General features: G+C 45.0%; 1 pseudogene; it reads left to right on the top strand.

Annotated features, from left to right (window-relative positions):
* The first annotated feature begins 2,445 nt into the window (after nt 1-2,445).
* The window catches only part of LOC145714468 (tRNA pseudouridine(38/39) synthase-like), a 94,361-nt pseudogene continuing 81,441 nt past the window's right edge, over nt 2,446-15,365 (top strand).

The raw sequence follows: 15,365 nt of genomic DNA, 5'->3' as shown, positions 1-15,365 counted from the left end.
CTCCACATCAGTGCTTATTTCCAACCCTAAAAATGGAGGGGATTTTCTGAAGGCAGGGGGCGATGGCCTTGAAATTGAGACTGATGTTAACTAGAGATTTGACACTCTAGCTTAAAAGTGGCAGAAACATGTCTCTCAAGATATTCAAAACACACGCCAAAATGCCTAACAGATATGCCTCAAAGAGAACACATATTTTGGAAGCAACCCATTGGTAAACATTTAAACTGTATTTAGAAGCTCAATTGATGAGATTCTTTACATTCAAATCTGATTACAAGTACAGACCAGACTTACAACTCAAAAACAAAACAAAAATTTGGACGCTAATTGGGGAAAAGAGTAGTCATCTCTCACTACCGATGATGACTATAATTGGGACAGAGAACTGCCCAAATCTTACAAAGATACTGAGCCTTGCCCCCACCCTCCTTCCCCCAGCTACCAATTTTGGCTGTAAAAGATGTTTCTTCACCGAAACCCGTGGCAACTATCAGTTGATTCCAGATCACTATTCACTTGGATTCTTCAGATCCATAATGACCTGCTCCCCGTGCCCTTCAGAATGAGCCTCAGCTGGCCCCTGAGTAATGCAAGACATAGTGGGTTTCAATCTGGTTATCCACTGATATCCGAGGAGTTAAAAAAAAAAAAAAATCCCAATGGCTCAGCTCTACCCCAGACCGATTCAATGAAAACCCGAGTGTAGGACAGGCACAAGCATTCGTGAAAGCTCTTCAGGTGATTGTGATATGTAGCCAGAGTTGAGAATCTCTATAACCGTGTACCTTCTACGAGCCCCTGCGGCTTCAGATACTTGGAGGAATACGTCTTGCTCCCCACCATCTCCAACCGCACCGACCCCAAATCCTCGAACCAAAGAAGTCTCCGGAAGTCTCCGAAGTGCATGGTACCTTTTCCTGCTGTTTTAATGTTCTGCCACCATTAGTGCCAAATGAACAAGAACAGCTGAGTGGTCACAGGACACAGACCAGGACATAGACTCCAACACATGGAATACAGCCGGTGCTAGAGCAGATGCATATGGACGGAAGCCAAAACTTTCTCCAAAAGCGACAGCTCGGGGCAGATTTGAGAATCATCCAGCTCTGGTTACTAGAACGATAACTAGAGGAGCTCACAGATGATGATAAGCCTCCTCTGTCTCTAGGGGACAAAGTCAGGGACAGGATTAGGATGAGGCAAAGGAGGCACTCAAACCAGGGACGAAATTGTAGGGGCCATCAAAAAAACTCAATAAATCGAGATGCACATGGTTTTGATGTACCATTTTAAGAATTCTAAATCAATGAAAAAATCCATGATGAAAACAATTTTAAATCAATACAGGATCCAATCCTGCCCTCGCATAACTCATTCATTTCCTTCATCCTAACCCAGGCCTTTCAGATACTCTCACCCTAGTCCTGGCTCGGGGACAAATTCCATCCAGGACCCATATTCACCTATAACCCAGAAGAGGAAGATACTCCTCATACTCCTATTCAGGAAAAAGGTGATGGGACTCCTACCCCATTTTTTTTGTGAGATGACTAGGCATGAAATAACTTATACCTTAAGCTTCTTACCTATAGCAGGTCAGGAAAGCAACCCCCGTTTACCCCCAAATAAACCTCATGAAATTTCACCAATATAAAATTTAAAAGCTGTAAACAAGAAGAAAGGATGACGGACTCCAGAAACGGAATTTTCCCCAAATCCCTGCCTGGTGTATTGGAGAGGAGTGGAAAAATGGGGTGAAATGGATAGAAGGAGGCAACTATTGGTCTGTTGCTTGACCTTGCAGTCGAAACTCTTGACGGCTCTGTCCCCAGATCGATCATTCCTAAAATGATTCTCTGGTGGTTAAATTTCATGCATCCAGCAGATTTGGGAGAGAGGTAGAGATGGAAAATTTCCAAGTTCTCCCTATGGGGCACTCATTAAAATAATAGACTTAAGAATGAACAAATGAGTGAATGGATGAATGGGTGGGCACCTGCTGTCTCCGCATTAGAATAAAATCTGTTCTCTACATTTTCAAGGTCAAACAAAAAGATATGGTGGAGTTTGCAGTAAGAACCCTGGTCTATCAATTCGCTGAGGATTATTGTTCAAAAAATGTTACGTGAATAAAATTGCAGTATCGAGAAAAATGTTAATAGTAGATACACATGGGGAAAGGGGATTTTTGCTTTATATACTACGTGGTTGGAAATTTTAGGAGTATCTATTATTTTATGATTAGACCTATTTAGATATTAATAAGAAAATGGAGATGCTGATTTAATGAGTAGGGACTAAAAAGTCATGGCCATATCAAAACGTAGAAACTGAAATGATAAAATAAACATTGAAAATGATTTAAAAATAAAATGAAGCAGTGACGATATGCCATGTGTCATCTATTAAGTTATAAAAACTAATAAACCATAATGATGCTCAATGACGGTGAGGTACTATGAAACAAGCATCAAGTATTGCTGGGGCAAGTGTAACTTAGTACACATTTTGTGACTTTATGGAAAGAAACAGCAACGGACAGCAACCTTCAGACATTTTCAAGCATTATGCCAGAGAAATTACACTTTGAGGTCTATATCAAACAGAAAATCAGAAACGGGGATATATATCAGTGAATGACCACGGTCCTCCCAGAATCATTGAATAATAAGAAAAAGCTGAGGAAAATGGGAAAGATTTAACTGCAGGGGAATGGGATAAAATAAGTTACAGCACATTCACGTGATCACATCAAATGTAGGCCTTACATTTTATTTGGGAAAATATGGGGAAATGTCGATCATGTGATGTAAATGGGAATAACGCAGAATACAGAATTGTATATCCAATTTTAGGATCTACGCTGCCAAGACGAGTCCCAGAACTGTGTATCCAATTGGCTCTAAAAGGAAGACTGAAGGGGTGCCTGGCCGGCTCAGTTAGTAGAGTGTGCGACTCTTGATCTCAGGGTTGTGAGTTGAAGCCTCACGTTGGGGGTAGAGATTACTTAAAAATAAAATCATTAAAAAAAAAATTCTTAACGGTTATCCATTTTTGAGAGACAGAGCCTGAGCGAGGGAGGGGCAGAGAGAGAGGGAGACCCAGAATCCGAAGCCGGCTCCGGGCTCCGAGCCGTCAGCCCAGAGCCCGACACGGGGCTCGAACTTTCGAACCTCCAGATCATGACCCGCGCCGAAGTCGGATGCTTAACTGGCTGAGCCACCCAGGCGCCCCTAAAAATAAAATCTTTGACAAAAGAAAAAAAAGACAGGCTGGGAAATAGTGACCCCTGGTAAAAAAGTTATCTCTGATAGTATAAATATATATTCCAAAGTGTCAACAATGAGCTTATTTAATTTTTATAATCAAACAGGTAAATAATATATAATTTTTTAAAAGTTTTAGGGGCGCCTGGGTGGCTCAGTGGGTTGAGCGTCCGACTTCAGCTCGGGTCACGATCTCGCGGTCCGTGAGTTCGAGCCCCGCGTCGGGCTCTGGGCTGATGGCTCGGAGCCTGGAGCCTGCTTCCGATTCTGTGTCTCCCTCTCTCTCTGCCCCTCCCCTGTTCATGCTCTGTCTCTCTCTGTCTCAAAAATAAATAAACATTAAAAAAAATTTAAAAAAAAAGTTTTTTTCTTTGTTTTTGAGAGAGAGAGAAAGAGAGAGAGTGGGGGAGGGGCAGAAAGAGAGAGAGAGAGAGAGAGGGAGAGGGGCAGAGAGAGAGAGAGAGAGGGAGAGAAAGAGAATCCCAAGCAGGCTCCACACTATCACCACAGCCCGATGCGGGGCTCAAACTCACAACTGTGAGCTCATGACCTGAGCCGAAATCGAGTCAGATGTTCAACCAACTGAGCCACCCAGGCGCCCCTAAATAGAATGTAATTTAATTGGATCCTCATAAGGGAATGGATTCCTAGATTATTATACCTCTGTCCTTGTTCTCTCCATACACCCTACTTTTACCCATGAAAATGTCTTCTGAATTTTGGATTTACTGCCTCTATGAAAGATAAAATATAAAGCCATAGCTGAACTACTATCTATGCTATTCTCCAATATCCTTTATCAAAATTATATCCACATGCCATAACATTGCTATTTTTTTTAGGTAAAATGGTTTTGTTCAGGCAAACATTTCTTTTGTTAGATAGTGACAGAATTTACTCAGTAAGAAGTGTTTTTTAGGGCGCTTGGGTGTCTCAGTCGGTTAAGTGTCTGACTTCACCTCAGGTCATGATGTCACGTTCCTGAGTTCGAGCCCCGCATCAGGCTCTGTGCCGAGAGCTCGGAGCTGGGAGCCTGCTTCGGATTCTGGGTCTCCCTCTCTCTCTCTCTGCCCTTCCGCCGCTCACACTTTGTCTCTCAAAAATAAATAAACATTAAAAGAAATTTAAAAAAAAGAAATGGAAATGAGAGAAGTAGGTGGATTTAAGGTACAGTTTGGAGGGAAATCCAACCGTGCCTGCTGATGGAACGGAAGTAATCGGGGCCAGGTTTGGGGTGAGCGGGGAGTCAATGTGCCTTCAGCTATCTTCTCAGCAGGCCTTGGTGGCTTACCTGGTAAAGTGACCCAAACCTTCATTCTTGAGCTCTTGGAGAACTTTTTGGTCTGGGATTGCTGCACTTGTCCATTCACAGTGACAAGGCGGGGGGCGAGAGGGTACCAGGAAGTACCAGGAGATACCAGGAGGCCACCTGGGACCCACACATAACCCTCCTGGCCCCAGTGGAGAAAAAGCAGCCCTGCGTCCACTTGGTGATCAGGACCAGTTACACATATGTGCAAGTATATGGCTGTTCCTCTCACCTGCTGGTCCTTGGACATAAGAAATACAAAAGGCCCTGGGGGCAGCCATAACTTGCCATTACTCATGTCCCCTGGCAAGAGTGTGGCCTCTTTGTAAACTAGACTTCCCAACCCTGCAGAGCCCAGGACTGCGAGGGCAGGCAGCACAAAATTCCCCAGGGGGTTATGGGGAGTGTCAGTGTGGGACCAATTTGACTGCCAATCCTTGGTTCCCAGCCACATGGACCTTCATAAGCGAGACACAGTGCCGTATAGAGCCCTATGATTTAATAAATACACTCTTTTTTTTGAATGTTTTTATTTTTGAGAGAGAGAGAGAGAGAGAGCAGGGGAGGGGCAGAGAGAGAGGGAGACAGAGGATCCGAAGTGGGCTCCGTGCTAAGACTGGAGATCCCCATGTGGGGCTCGAACTCGTGAGCTGTGAGATCATGACCTGAGCCAAAGTCAGACGCTTAACGGACTGAGCCCCCCAGGCACCCCGGTAAATACACTCTTGTACACTGCATCTCAGTGTACAAGATGACACCCCATCCCATCCTTTCAGAGCATGTCTTTTAATCTAGCACTTTGGTTGTGTCTTTAGAAGACAGTTCCAGCGTTCTATGAGGCCAGCTGCTTCTGCACGGCATGGCGTGTGGTATGGCTAGTGGAACCCCACTCCTGCACCTGCTCTTATGTGAAGTGGGTCCTCCGGTGAGATGCTACGTCCTGTGGCCCACAGTCCAGGAGTTCCATAAGCCCACAGACAGTGTCACTGACGAAGGCTCGACAAGCAGGGAAAATGAACTCCTGCCTGGATAAGTATCTGTCCCTGTGAAAATGAAATGCCGGCCCTTCCAGAATAGACGGGCCCAGAGTAGTCGCCGGGGTGGCGTGTGGCCAACGGGTCTCCCTGTGGGACGGTGTCATGCCAGGGGCTCAGCCTTGGTCTGGGTTGCTGACAGTTGGGACATTCAGAAGTAGCAGTAGCTAGATCAGTGAAAGTCCATGCTGTTGGGCCCACACGGAGCCTCCGTCTCTGTCGCCATGGACACTCCATTCAAATGCCCGTTACAGCTTTCTGGGATGGCTGAGGAGAAAAGCTGGCAACGTCAACTGGCTGAGTCATTCTGTCAACATCGTCTCGGGGACTCTCCGTGATGAACGCTTTCTGGTGAGCACTGACATGTGATATAAATGTTTTCACACTTCATGCCTACTCCCATATGTCTATCCACATGCCACTTCCTTAGACCTCTTTGTCTTTGCCTTCCAGTCCTTGTCTTTTCAGGCCCTAGGTTAGAAGGCCAGGCCATTGACCACTGCCCAGGAATCTATTCTTTTCTCACCTCAGGCTCTTTCTCCCTCTACACGAAGTAGATAGCCAGGTGCACGACTGGGAGCTCTTGCCATTGGGGAGATTTTGCTCCCCGCTATCTTATAAGGTTGCCCCTGACTGTGACTATAACGCAGCCAGTGCCCAGTTTTGCTTTGCATTCCCATAGCGTGCCAATCCATCCATAAATCAAGTTCAGGGTTTTTCCTCATTTTTCGGTCAGTCACACAGGGACCCCCATAGGTCCATAGGTGCAAGCCATGGAAGGGCTCTGGTGCGACTTTTTGGCGACAGGAGTTCTAGGCTTCCAGCTCACGTAGTTTACTTGTTCCCTCTTGTCTTGCTCAGGTTCAATTCGAGATGTACATTTCCATTTCACGATAGACTGCTGTTAGGCATGTCTGACCGTATAACTCGGGGCATCCGACAGAGGATACAGTTCTGGATGCATGTGTACTTGACACGTGGTGAGATGTTGTCTTTCGACTACAGCACAGTAATACTTAAGAAGCTGTTTCTTAGAAGTCATAAAATGTCTGCTATGAATGACATAGCCTTGTGACAGAATCCCCAGGACTTACACTGTGAGTATTCCACTGGAGCATATGCTCCAAACTGGATTCTTTTCCAACACTGTAGGGTTTATTGACTTCTATGGCCCACGTGACAAGGATGATGGAATTGTGGCTTGGACCTGCTCCCATTGCCTTTTCCTGCTTGAGCCCTAAAAAGCTGGCGGATTTCTATGGCAGCAGGTATATGTGAAGCAATATTTCCAGCTATGGAAGTCTAAGCCTCCAGAATCCAAAGATGGCTACCAGATGCTATGCTTCCTTTTTTGTGATGAGGGATTCATGATAGATCTAGCAACGCGTCTTTTGCTTTAAAGGGAATATCCCGGCATGCCCCTGACTACTGGAAACCTAAAAATTTCACTGAAGTAGCAGGTCCCAATAACTTAATAGGCTTTATCTTCTACCTTCTGGAATGTGTCGTAACAAGACCTCCACTCTGGCTGTCGCTATTTGCCTGCCCTGTCAAGCCAGCACAATGTTATCAATGCAATGGATCAGTGTGAAGTTCTGTGGGTTGTCCAGGTGGTCCGGAGATTTCCAGACTACATTATGACAGAGGGAAAGAAAGTTAATATAGCCATGACACGTTATAAATGAATACTATTGATCCCACGTGAAAGAACGATTTCTTACACTCTTTGCTAATTAGAACAGAAAAGAATGCATCCACGAAATCACTGGTGACGTGCGATGCTTCAGATGGCTTATTCCTAGGCCCTACCAATCACGCCGTGCACAGCAAAGTATTTGCAATCGGGACTGTCACTATATACACGGTGGTGGTATATAGTCGTTCTTCGGGATTCATCCATTTTCTGCAGGGGCCAAATTGGAAAATTAGAGACGTAAGGACTACCACTCCGGCATCCTTTAGATATTTAATGGCGACACTGACCTCCACCATACCCTCCCTCGTGATGATATTATTTTGATTTAGTGTCATTTTCAGGTGGTTTCAGGGGTTTTCATTTGGTCTTCCTGAATATGATACCTCTTACTTCACAGACAAAAGGCCCAATGTGAGGTTCATTCCAACTTTCAACTATATCAATTTCAATTGTTCAAGTGGAGCCTGGAGAAATGACCCTGGGTGTGTTTGTAGACCAGTGGGCCCAGTATTAGCCGCATGTTAGCCAATACTCCATTTAGCGCCTGGCTTCTAAGTTAACCACTCCAGTGGGAGAGGGGATTGTGAAGACACTGTGAGTCTCTTGTATCAATGTCAACTATGATTAACAGTCCTAGACATGTCTTATTATTCCCCTTTCCTCACTGTATAGTCACCTAAGTCAATGACCCACAGTCGTTTAGGGGAAGGACTTTGGGAACCATCATGAAATATACTTGACATGGTGTTTAAGGGGTCTTCTTCCTAGAGACCTGGCCATCTCATCAGTCATGGATTCCAGATCTGAAAACTCATTCATGTCTAAGAACTGAGCAAGAGACATGACTTTTTAAAAATTTTTTTAAAGTGTTTTTATTTATTTTTGAGCCAGAGAGAGACAGAGCACGAGGAGGGGAGGTGCAGAGAGAGAGGGAGACACGGAATCCGAAGCAGGTTCCAGGCTCCGAGCTGTCAGGACAGAGCCTGACGTGGGGCTCGAACTCACGGAGTGTGACAGCATGACCTGAGCTGAAGTCGGACGCTTCACCGACTGAGCCACCCAGGCGCCCCAAGACATGACTTTTTATTGTGTCAACCACCCTCTGCTGTAACTTGGTCTCTGTTATTTTGGGGCCCCGTCATCTTCATGGATATTAACAACTTAGCTCCATGACTGCCTTTCTTATCATCGGTCCTGGCCTGCAGAAGAAAAAAACCCACTGAATTCCTTAGTGATGCTGGGGCCCCTCTCACCAGCACATTCCTGATGGCTTTGTCTTCTTTTGTCCTTTTTGCCTTCTTTTTGTCCTGATGGTATGTCTTCTTGATCCTTCCCTGGATCTTAAGCCTCTGGCCTTCCAGATTCACACAGTCAGTTCTAACAGTCTCTTTTTCCTTCTGCTACTGTTTTCCAGAGTTAATCAAGCATTTCCATTAAGTATTGACCATCAATTTTTCTGACTTCCAAGAGCCACGCCAACAGTGAATTTGTTCCATCCTCTGGGCCCTTGCTAGGGTGTCCCATGTCCTAGTAATTATTCTCAGTTGATAAATTATTACTGATCCAGTCTTGCATTCTGGCCTCCTTGATCAAGTACCTTCAAAATCCAATCCTAGGATACATCCCTGAGCCTGCCAGTACTTACCAGCTAATTATTATAATTCTTTGCATGTATAATACCTTCTCTTTCTTATATAGACTTAGCAAAATATCAGTCAGGTTATGTCAGGGTTTAAGTCCAGTTATGGGACCAGGAGCCAAGAGAGAAGGTGGGGGCAGATCCTGAGGGGATAGCAGTTGCCCTGTGAATCTTGCACCGTGGGGGCAGTGCTCGCTCTTTTTAGGGAAGGATGAGCTACCTTCCCTAGGTAGCTCCCTGCCTTCCCTGGCTCTAGGATGAGCCAGCCTAGAAGTTCTCAGGGTCAAGCTGTTGTAGAGCCAGCTTCCTCAGGGGGTGTCTCAGTCCCATGTATCAGGGGTCTCTGATCTTTGCATAACCCACCTTTCTTGGCCAAACACTGAAACATTTCTGGATCTCTGGTATTCTGACACCTGGGCCTGCAACCTGCTACTCAGTTATGTCTACTCTTGTCCTATAGGTGATAAGACTGCTTATATACCAGTGACTGTCAGCAACTTACACTGACTGCTTGTTAACATCTTGTTAACATCTTACTAACCGCTTGTTAACATCTTTTGGTCTCTCATTAGCCTTCTACAGTATATGGATACAACTTAGCATTAACTAGCCAACTGCTGCTCTGTAGGCCTTGTACTCCCCATGTCCTTCAAATGCCTACTTCATCGTACCCAACACAAAAGTCTTCTGCAATGGGATAGTTTCCCAGATCATCCCCCGAGAAATCTTTGGCAACTGAGTTATCAACTTGTGCTATGGACCACCCATGCCTTAGCTCCCAAACAGGCCCCACCTTTTCATCTGCTGGGCATGGGTGAGCCAGTACCAAACCCCCATCTTATTACCTGTTTTCTCAGACCACCCTAGTTTTGGTACCGCTGTTATTAATCTGAGTCCTCTAAAAGGCAGACTCCAAGGCAGTACTAAACGTGCATGGATTTTATTAGAGCAAACACTTATGAGAGGAAATGAGGAGGATGCCAGGAAAGGTTGAGAGAGTTATCATATCCAAGTGTAGGTTTGCCCTGGAGTAGAGGACAGAAGGAAGTGTGAGTGAAAGTGTATCACACAATCTAGTCTGGGGAGGGTTCGGCAAGGTCACCGGGGAGTCCTTGAGCCAAAGTCGGTTATATATATCCCCACAAATACACATGCCTTCGTATCCTCTGCTCTGAGTCGTTGGTTGGGAGCAGTCTGTGGGAAGTGTAGACTCTCCACAAATGTGTGGGTGGATTTCAGGGTTCAGTATCTGGAGACGTGGTCCTCAGGTTACATTACAGTCCCTGTGTTTAGAGGTCTGTGAGGAGCATTCTCGTGGCTGCTCTGATTGAGAAGATTGGGGTGGGGGGGGGAAGATTTGGTTGGATGAACACCACGAACTGGTGTCCCACGTTGAATGTTGGACGGTTCTTTTGAAATAAACATTAGATATTCAATTGGAGATACAGGTAGACAATGGGATCGTTGACTCTGAAATTCAGAGGAGAGATGTGGACTATATTTATACCTTTGAGATTTTTGGACATAATTGATGCTGAAAACTATGGGAATAAATGAGATCACTTATGGAAAGAAGCACAGATTGGGGAATGTGGCCCAAGATGTAGCTGAGAGGAATTCTAACCTTTATAAGGAGGGGGAAAGTAACAAAGACCGAACAAGAGTAACCATACAATGAGTAGCATACCCCGAAGCTGCCAGGGGTATCCAACCTTTAAGAGACACGTGCTACTATAGACGGGAGCCTGGGGTCTTATGGAAAGACGAAAGAACAGGTACCTAACTCAACCTTAAGAGCAGAGAGGGAGCAGGGTCAGGGAACACTTCCTGGAAGAGACAAAACGGGAACTGAGTATTAAGATCATCTCCGTTCTAATCTTGTCTCCTTTTGCACTACTTACGTGTGAATGAGACTTAAGGTGCTTTGAAAGTAATCATGACCTTTTATCGAAAAGAACCTCTCCAGCAACCCTTAAAGCGTTGCCGGTTAGTCGGTTTCCTAAGTCGGCACCCGGGTGTTCGATGCTGGCCTGAATCTCGTTTTCGGGAACCATTTTCTCATCAAAAGCTCATTTTCATGCAGCTCAGTCAGTATCCTCATAGTCACTCCCATTGTTTCCTTCAGGAACCTTCCACCTGACCCCGCAGTGGTATGTGTCTTCACCCCTAGCTGTTCCTCCTCAGGGAAGTTAGAAACGAAAAGGGAAGTGATCATTGGGGCAGATTTCATTTTAGGGGAAAAAAAAACAGGATTCCAATAGTGTGAACTGCGTACAACTGGGCATTGCTGTAGTTCCCACAGATGAAGGGCACTTGATAAACGTGCCCAGAGCTCACGGGGAAACGATTTGCTTTGTTTGTAAAACGCAATGGGACCTGACCCTCAATTTCCCCTTATGCTTCAAAAGTAGAAAGAAGAAAGAAACTTATTCTCAACAATTCTTGCCACCCTGCCTTAAGACTGCTATAGCTGCTCAGCATTTCTCAGAAGTGACCTTAGGCCTGAAGTCGTTGCGGGCATTATCACCTCCCCCAGCTTTGCAGGGCTGTCGATGGCAAACTTTGGTCTTCATCAGTCCGGTCCGGGTGCCCCTCTCTTGAGCTATCACAGCACTGCTCCCAACACACGCTTCTTCCTGAACGCGATCTTTTTCCTTCCTGATATTGGCCACACAGTTTTACGTCGTGGCACTTGCCACAAGGTTACCCACGAGGGCAGGACGGTTTCTTAGGCAGCTCTATCCCTTGCACCTTGCCCGGTCTGCGTACATATCGTCCATTAAGTGAAGATTTAGTCACTGGAGGAATAGAAGAGAAGAGGAAGAAACTGACGCGGAATTTATCCATTAGGACTTCCTCTCCCTGTCCATACAGAGAGTTGTCTGAATTTTCCACCGGTGGTAGGGGTCTATCTAAGTCTCTCTCCAAGAGTCCTGTCACCTGGTTATTCGATCAAGCGCTAAGCTGGGTCCTGCTCTGAAGAGATTTGGCAGATGTAATGAGGTTAGTAATCAGGTGACCTTAAATTTGGCAAAGGGGGTTTCGATTCTCCAGGTGGGCTCAATGCAATCACATGATACCTTAAAAGCAGAAGAGGCAGGCGCGAAAAAGCCAGAGAAATAAATGCATCAGAAGAAGAGGGAACGGGCGGGAGAGGTACAACAGAAAGGTAAGTGAGAGAGATTGCAAGCGGGAGAAGGATTTGGTGTTTCTTTGCCGGTTCTGAGGTGTAGTGGGCTGTGTGTGAGGAGGAAAGTCCTTATTCCTAATTGGCTGAGTTTTTAAAAAATCATGGTAAGCCTCAGCTTTTGTCAAATGTGTATTCTACGTCACTTGACGTGGTCATGTGGTTTTTCTTCCGTACCTAGAGTAAAACCAAATTGCTCATGGTGGTTATTCTTTTTTGCTAGATTCAATTTTCAAATATTTTATTGAGGAATTTGCAACTATGTCGGTTAGAGATACTGGCCTATAGTTTTTTTTTTTTTTTCCTCTGTGTTTGTCTGGTTTGTTATCAAAGTTAACACTAACCTCATAAAGCAGGTTGGAAAGCAATTCTTTCTCTTTAATTTTCTGGGAGAAATTGTATAAATTTGGAGTAATTCCTCTTTAAATATGTGGTGGAAGTCTCCTGCAAACCATCTGGGCCTCGAAACTTCCTTTGCAGACACTTTTTTTTTTTAATTTTTTTTAACGTTTTATTTATTTTTGAGACAGAGAGAGACAGAGCATGAACGGGGGAGGGGCAGAGAGAGAGAGGGAGACACAGAATCGGAAGCAGGCACCAAGCTCTGAGCCGTCAGCCCAGAGCCCGACTTGCGGCTCGAACTCACGGACCGCGAGATCGTGACCTGAGCCGAAGTCAGACGTTTAACCGACTGAGCCACCCAGGCGCCCCGCAGGCGCTTTTTAAATACAAATTCGATTTCTTTAACGGCCATAAGACTGTTGCAGTCGTCTATTTCATTTTGGGTGAATTTCAGTAGTTCATGGTGTGCAAGGGGTTTGTCCATTTCTTCTGTATGCAATTTGTGTGCACGGAGTTGTTTATAGCATTCCCTTAGCATAATACATAATCCCTTTATATTATCCTTATTATGGCTGCAGGATCTGTAATGATCTGCTTTTTCCATTCTTGATGTTGGAATTTTGTGTTTTCCTCTTTTTTTGGTTGGTCTTTTGATGGGCTTGTCAATGTTACTGATATTTTAAAAAAAAACCTGACCTTATTGGCTTTTGGTGTTCACTTTTACTAACCTGTCCTTAGGGTTAGGGTTTAGTTTGCTCTTATTTTTCTAACTTCTTGAGGCAGGAAATTCTATTGCTAATCTAAGTTTCTAAAGTAAAGATTTAGTGAAATGAATTACAATTATAGTAAATGTATAGCCTAAATCTACCTGCGTTCACTGCTTAACTGCCTCTTGTGTAAACTGATATATTGTATTTTCGTTATCATTGAGTTCCACATATTATTTCTATATTCTTTGAGAATTCCTCTTTGACCCAGGGATTCTCTGGAAGTATGTTATTTACTTTTCAAATCCTTAGAGCTATTTCTCTCTCTGTTTGTTGACTTCGGTTCAATTCCGTTGTGGTTAGAGGACACACTCTGTATGACTTTGGCATTTATTGATTGGCTTTTCTCATTTGTGTTTTCTTTTCCCCTGGTTTTTGGTATGATGAGTGCCTTTTTTTCTTAACTGTATCCTGGTTCTTTGGGATGATGTTATACACTGTTTGCCTTTCTCCCCAGTTTCATATGTTGAAACCTTATCCCCCCGTATGATGGTATTTGGAGGTGGGAGCTTTTAGGAGGTGATTAGGTTCCCCCTTATAAATGAGGGCTCTGTCCTCATAAAAGAGGCCCCGGAGAGATCCCTTGCTCCTTCCTCCGGGTGAGAAACACCAAAAGACTGTCCTCTATGAACCAGGTAAGCAGACCCTCACCAGACAGCAGGTATGCTGGCACTATGCTCTTGGGTTTCCCGGCCTCCAGAATTGTGCGAAATCTCTACCTATACGCCACCTGATCTATGGTATTGTATTACAGCAGTCTGAAAAGACTAAGAAAGATGTTCTACTAGGAGATTGTGGATCCTGTTGAATATTTGCTCTTAGTAGAGAGCGCCCCTGTTCGGGTGTAGTGCAAGGCCCTGGTGGGTACGTGGTTTCAACTTCCCTCGGGGCCTCACTAACACCTCTCTGGCAAAAATGGAGTCCTGACTCCTACGGCTTCGTTACCTATTGGCAGAGTAGAAGTTCAGCTCACCCCTTGGCTTTGCCGATCCCTTCACAGAGGGTACCAACTCCGTTCCCTACCCCTGGCGCAAGGGTGTGGAGAAGGAGTACAGTAATGCAGACTTGTACTGCCTTATTCCCTCTTAGACCATATTGCTTAGTCTCTGTTGCTGTCAGTTGGGTATGGATGTTAGCTTCCCTCCAGCGGTGAGGGAAATTACGGTGTCCCTTCTGCTCCTACCACCTTGTTCAGTCTTGTCTCTCCAAATCGAGGATGGAGATTCAGCTATCTTCTGGAACCTGCTGGCACCTGAAGAAGAATGTGGATTTGCTCTGACTTCTGTAGGCTCCCTACATCTCACCGCTGCCAGGTGCGAGCCAAGGCTCAGCTCACTGAATCTTGCTGACTGTTGGAATACTACCCATGTCTACTGGTGGGGGGTTGAAAGATCAGTGCCCCGCAGGGCCCCGCCTATACCAACATGGCTGGGCATCACCTGCTTTTGCTCAGCACAGGCTGGAAGATCCAATCTGTATTTGGTTTCCTGACGCTGTTCAACCGGGGGAACCAGAACACTGCTGGCTGTGTCTGTGGGGTTGGGGGGAATGTCCACTTCCTATCGGCTTCCTGCTCAGGCCAGCTGACACTAGAGAAGGGCTACGTTTTTGCCACTGATGTTTGGCTGGAGCCAGATGGATATTTTCAAATATTCTGTTTTTAAGTCATTCTTTTTCAAGTCTTTTGGCTTGGAGGAATAGGCTTTTTTTTTTTTCCCCCCCTTAAATCTGTTTCTGTTGCTGGATTGGAAGGAATGGGGATACTTCATCTTGGCTAAGACTAGAGGCAAATAGAAATCCCCAGTGTTTTAAATTTGTAATTGAGTCATAAAAAGTAATTTCTTATGTTATTGTAATTATGTTTAGGATTGCCTTTCTTTCTTGGCATGTTTATATGCCAATTTGCAGATGGCTTGATTTCTATATCCTATATCCTGTGCCTACCACTGTACCTTTCTCCCCTAGGCTTTGAGCCTACTTTCCCTGAGCATGGACGAAGTTTAGTTTCACACCCCGCCCCCCCAAATAGGAAGCCAGGTTAGACTTGATTATCCTATTCTACAGTGAGAGCTTAAAAAAAAAAAAAAAAAGCAAATTCCCTCAGCTGTCTTACAGGGAATTT

Source organism: Panthera onca, chromosome X (assembly GCF_046562875.1).
Source record: "Panthera onca isolate mPanOnc1 chromosome X, mPanOnc1 haplotype 2, whole genome shotgun sequence".
Taxonomy (NCBI): Eukaryota; Metazoa; Chordata; class Mammalia; order Carnivora; family Felidae; genus Panthera; species Panthera onca.
The sequence above is the reverse complement of the archived record's forward strand: the minus strand, read 5'-3'. Positions and strand labels throughout refer to the sequence as shown.